Genomic DNA, 6,170 nt, shown 5'->3' on the forward strand with positions numbered 1-6,170 from the left:
CACCCTCATTTAAATTCGAACTTTTACCATTGCTGTGAAATTAAGAGACAATAATTCTTGTCTTTCATTTTTGCTTATGTACTTTGTCTATATACCATTTTTGGTTTCTTTGTTGAAAGAGTGATTTGTTTTTAAAGTGATTAAGATTACAATGTTGACTGTTGTATCCCAATTTTTGACGTTTTTACATATTATGTCTGTTTGTTTTGCTCACACATTGTTGTCAATATAATGGAATTCAATGCGACTGTCATACAAGTGAGAGGTTTTGCTAGCTACAAAACATGGTTTAATCCACCATTTTCTACATAAGGAAATGCCTGTACCAAGTCAGGAATATGACAGTTGCTTTCCATTCGTTAGATGTATTTGAGCTTTTGATTTTGCCATTTTATAATGGACTTTCCGTTTTGATTTTCCCTTGGAGTTCGGTATTTATGTTATTATACTTTTGACTCAAACAAAAACATATATCATCAGTAAATTGCAAATTTAATGGTGTCTCTTGACGAATGGTGTGATAAAAGTATTTTTGTTCCTCACTGAATCCCTAACATCAACAAAAAATTACACAAAACGCTTTTCATACGTTTACTCTAAAATGTATACAAACATGCAGATTATTACATATTTATAGAATCGTATTCAGATTTTAAAACAGAGAAATTGTCAATTAAGCATTGAAGTATATAAATTATTATCCTCGGCTTAGTATATTTCTAGGAGTTTGATTGCTTAGCGCACGTTGTTACAAAACCCATAGCCCCTGGGTGTTGCTAACCCATATCCCCGGACGTTGCTACCCATTACATCGGGGAATTTCACGCGCGTTTTCCTTAGTTCCATGGTTGTTCCTTATGAAATATCGAATTCTGTAGATTTTCCATGATGTCTGTATAATTAAATACTTAATCCAGTAACGATTTTATCTTATTATATCGATTATTTGCACTCATTTAAGTAAATGCATCACTATGCAGCCACATTGTCAATGAATGGTACTACTGACCTAGCTATGCAAATGACCCACGTTGACGTCACACCGTTTATGATGTAACTCGCACAACATTGCGCGCCAAATTCGACCCATTTCAGTTTCTCTGTCTCTAGTTTAAACACGTCTTATATTTGTCTACCTGCAGGGTTCTACCAAAGGTAGTACCCTACACCCCGTTAAAAATATGTCAAATTCCCAAATTTCAATAAAAGATATTTAAAAAATGAAAAAAAAACGTTGCTTTCACGTTAAACTTTGTGGTCGAATTTCTCTAAATATCGCCAGATTTAGACTAAGACCGGGGATAAATTCGTTATCTACGTTCATATCCGTAGATATGGATAATTTAACACCCTTCAGTACCCTGTACACCCTTCGGCTGCGCCTCAGGGTGTACTTGAATACTTCAGGGTGTTAAAACATCCATATAGACGGATATGAAAGTAGATAACTTATAATATACTACCAATCAGGTTTCTAAAAATATTCTTCGTTTAAAATGTGTTTGACTTAAATAAACAGCCGAGCGGTCATAATCTATTCAAGATTGATCAGACCCAGATAAGAAGGCACACATCAGTTATTATACACAGTTAACGCGAGGGTACCCAAATTGCACCTATTTTGACAGTTTTCTTACCTACGTTTATTTATGACCCAGACAAAATGCATAGAACGTAACGTTGACCAATAAAACATGGAAATGTTGTCAATGTGAGATTGGCCCTATCAGATGGACATGAAGACCCCACAAATTTAGTTGACCTAGTGCCTTTACTATCCGATATAAAAGTTAATGCAAAGAGGTCATATGAATGAAGGACTAAAACATCACAAGGTACAAGGAGTAAGCGATAAACTATTATCACCCCCAACACTGCACTCCATAACTCGAAGCTGAGTCTATATCAGGCTAGCAAGTGTGTATTCTGTTCTTTGTCCTTGTTTTCCTTCTTATTTGTTCTCCCACTGTGTTGATATATATCATTTAGATACATATGGTTTTTGAATATTCAATGATCGTTTTTTTTTAATTAACTTGATTTACCAAGTTTATTTCGTCTTCAAACTTTTTTTATTCTAGGTCTTGAAATGTGAATATTTTGAAGTTATAAGTCTGGTACCTTTCATGATAATCTCTAGTCACTTTATCATAAGCATTATATTATATTGCTCAGTCTTTTGTTTTCTATAATGTTTTTTGTGTACTATTGTTTGTCTGTTGGTCTTTTTCTTTTTTATCCATGGCGTTGTCAGTTTATTTTCGACTTATGAGTTTGACTGTCATCTGGTATCTTTCGCCTCTCTTTTATAATGTCACAGTACCCAAATTGCACTCATTTAGTAAAAATAGCAGTGGAAATCCTGCATGTTTTCTTAGAGACTAAACAATTTATACTTTCATGATTTGACATTATGCACGTCTTCCGACAGATGTAAATATATTTGAATATACACAAAACGTTCACAGTATGTATCAACAGATGAAGTGTTCACTGAAAAAGTAAAATCCACGGAAACGTCGCCATGCGACGTCTACAAAGTAAATCTAAGCATAGATGCAATTTGGGTACTCCATATTACAGAATCATGGATTGTTTGGAGGTCGGTTCAAACCCATTTTTCGATGATTTAATATGGATTCAAATTAAATTGGTGGAACTATATAGTAAATAAGGATACATGTACAAAACAAACACAGAATGGGAAATTTTGTCTGGGTCATAAATAAACGTAGGTAAGAAAACTGTCAAAATAGGTGCAATTTGGGTACCCTCGCGTTAACTGTGTATAATAACTGATGTGTGCCTTCTTATCTGGGTCTGATCAATCTTGAATATATTATGACCGCTCGGCTGTTCATTTAAGTCAAACACATTTTAAACGAAGAATATTTTTAGAAACCTGATTGGTAGTATATTATAAGTTATCTACTTTCATATTCGTCTATATGGATGTTTTAACACCCTGAAGTATTCAAGTACACCCTGAGGCGCAGCCGAAGGGTGTACAGGGTACTGAAGGGTGTTAAATTATCCATATCTACGGATATGAACGTAGATAACGAATTTATCCCCGGTCTTAGTCTAAATCTGGCGATATTTAGAGAAATTCGACCACAAAGTTTAACGTGAAAGCAACGTTTTTTTTCATTTTTTAAATATCTTTTATTGAAATTTGGGAATATGACATATTTTTAACGGGGTGTAGGGTACTACCTTTGGTAGAACCCTGCAGGTAGACAAATATAAGACGTGTTTAAACTAGAGACAGAGAAACTGAAATTGGTCGAATTTGGCGCGCAATGTTGTGCGAGTTACATCATAAACGGTGTGACGTCAACGTGGGTCATTTGCATAGCTAGGTCAGTAGTACCATTCATTGACAATGTGGCTGCATAGTGATGCATTTACTTAAATGAGTGCAAATAATCGATATAATAAGATAAAATCGTTACTGGATTAAGTATTTAATTATACAGACATCATGGAAAATCTACAGAATTCGATATTTCATAAGGAACAACCATGGAACTAAGGAAAACGCGCGTGAAATTCCCCGATGTAATGGGTAGCAACGTCCGGGGATATGGGTTAGCAACACCCAGGGGCTATGGGTTTTGTAACAACGTGCGCTAAGCAATCAAACTCCTAGAAATATACTAAGCCGAGGATAATAATTTATATACTTCAATGCTTAATTGACAATTTCTCTGTTTTAAAATCTGAATACGATTCTATAAATATGTAATAATCTGCATGTTTGTATACATTTTAGAGTAAACGTATGAAAAGCGTTTTGTGTAATTTTTTGTTGATGTTAGGGATTCAGTGAGGAACAAAAATACTTTTATCACACCATTCGTCAAGAGACACCATTAAATTTGCAATTTACTGATGATATATGTTTTTGTTTGAGTCAAAAGTATAATAACATAAATACCGAACTCCAAGGGAAAATCAAAACGGAAAGTCCATTATAAAATGGCAAAATCAAAAGCTCAAATACATCTAACGAATGGAAAGCAACTGTCATATTCCTGACTTGGTACAGGCATTTCCTTATGTAGAAAATGGTGGATTAAACCATGTTTTGTAGCTAGCAAAACCTCTCACTTGTATGACAGTCGCATTGAATTCCATTATATTGACAACAATGTGTGAGCAAAACAAACAGACATAATATGTAAAAACGTCAAAAATTGGGATACAACAGTCAACATTGTAATCTTAATCACTTTAAAAACAAATCACTCTTTCAACAAAGAAACCAAAAATGGTATATAGACAAAGTACATAAGCAAAAATGAAAGACAAGAATTATTGTCTCTTAATTTCACAGCAATGGTAAAAGTTCGAATTTAAATGAGGGTGTCACGAAAGTAAAACTATTTTCTTGAGCAAAATAAAATCTATATTTGATACAGTTAAATAACCAAACGAATATAGCACATAATTACCATTTTGTTCTCAGTATTCGCAATAAAAATGAGTAATAGAATAGCAGTTTCATAGTAACTAAATGTATATAAAATCCATACAGACAGAAACCTATTGATGATCGTCATGTTTGCTTTATTATTCCGTAAGGACATATGTATTATTCGATATCTTTCATTGAAATGAAAAAAAGGTCATCTTATCATTTTTACAATTTATAAGACAAAAAGAAAAAAACATACACGAGACTTTAAATGATTATTTATTTTTTTCAAATCTGCAGACGGTGTACTAGTTAAAGTTGAAGGCAGTGCTCAGTTGATGAAACCTTTGCTCTATTTTCCCATTCCCATATTTGCTAATGTACGAAATTCTGAAATAAAAATTAATCTGTTTGAAAAAAAGTTGGTTTTAATTCATTTGCCTATTAAAAAACTAAACAAAACAACTAAAAGGTGTACATATATATTTCGAATTAGTAGATTGTAAACTCCTTTGACATGATGCCGTTCTCTTTTCCCGATTATAATATTCCCGATAAGATTTATCAAGTTTTACTTGCCATGAGCAGCATGACGAATGCAGGAACAGCTTACCCTTCAAGACTAGAACGGTTCTTCAATAGTTTTGAATGGGTGTTCATTGTAATTGTTATGTCATGAGTATTTCTTTTGTTTCAATATGCCAACGCAATATGCCGTTTAGATATATACAAATCTACTGAATGATGGTACAGTACATACTAGATATTTAGTTCACTGCAATACACAAAACAATTATCGTCTTTAATAACACGGTTTTCTTTAAGCTGCATTTTTTTTGTCTTCATTTCTTTTTGTTAACAAAGTTTGTTATTTATCCAAGCTATAACTGTAATATTGTAGTTTGGCTACACTTTTATTGGATTTGTAGTTTTTAGGTATTTGTCAAACTTGGCTTTCAAAGATTTGGGTTTAAGCGTTCCTGTGTAAATCCAGAAAAGCGCTTCGGAGTCACGAAAGTTATAAAGTGTAATCCAAACGACAAATATGACCACAAAGACAAGCGAATAGACTGCAGAAAAGGCGATTACATTTTTTTTGTATTCGTTTTTATTTTAAAAGAATAATGCTTTCTGAAGTAAAGATTTTGACTCCTGAATCAAGATACCCCCTTTTATAGCCTGAGATAAACAAGGCAATACACATACCTCCAATTTCCAATTGATTATTTCCATTTGTGTCAATGAGAGTCATTGCTTGGTTGAACATAGTTGACCACTCGGATTTGCTGTATATGAGACCAGGAATATTAGCATTAGCATAAAAAGTAGAAAATTCGTTGTTACTGATGTGACCATTGCGGTTTGCGTCTATCCACCGAAAAGCCAGTTGCACGGAATCAGTTCTTTTTTCAGTTGTTCTCTTATTCACCATCTGGAATGCAAAATTTGAATTAAGAAAAACTCCGTATATTTATATATTTTAATCATGGAATCGACCCACCTGCCACGTACCATGTGTTCAAGTTACAAATCCATCGTCAGCGATTGAAATGGGATAGAAAGGTTACTTTTGAGTTCGACTTATCGACAGCTTATTTTCTAGATGTATGTATAAATAAGCTAAGCGTCAAGGTAGAAAGTCATTTTACTAGGAAAACTAAAATAAGGTTAATGTTATAAATTTAAAACATTTACTTGTGATACAGAACCGCTTCATTCTCAAGTGTCATCATCTAAAAGAGGGACGAAA

At 33.5% G+C, this 6,170-nt stretch overlaps 1 long non-coding RNA gene across 1 annotated transcript; it reads right to left on the reverse strand.

Annotated features, from left to right (window-relative positions):
- Positions 1–4,683: 4,683 nt before the first annotated feature.
- On the reverse strand, positions 4,684–5,769 carry LOC127704409 (uncharacterized). Its single transcript, XR_007983268.1, has 2 exons — positions 5,627–5,769; positions 4,684–4,810 (listed from the first exon to the last, which is right to left on the reverse strand). It is a non-coding gene; the product is annotated as an uncharacterized LOC127704409 (long non-coding RNA).
- Between the last annotated feature and the right edge of the window lie 401 nt (positions 5,770–6,170).

The sequence above is a fragment of the Mytilus californianus genome, unplaced genomic scaffold, assembly GCF_021869535.1.
Source record: "Mytilus californianus isolate M0D057914Y unplaced genomic scaffold, xbMytCali1.0.p SCAF_6, whole genome shotgun sequence".
NCBI lineage: Eukaryota > Metazoa > Mollusca > Bivalvia > Mytilida > Mytilidae > Mytilus > Mytilus californianus.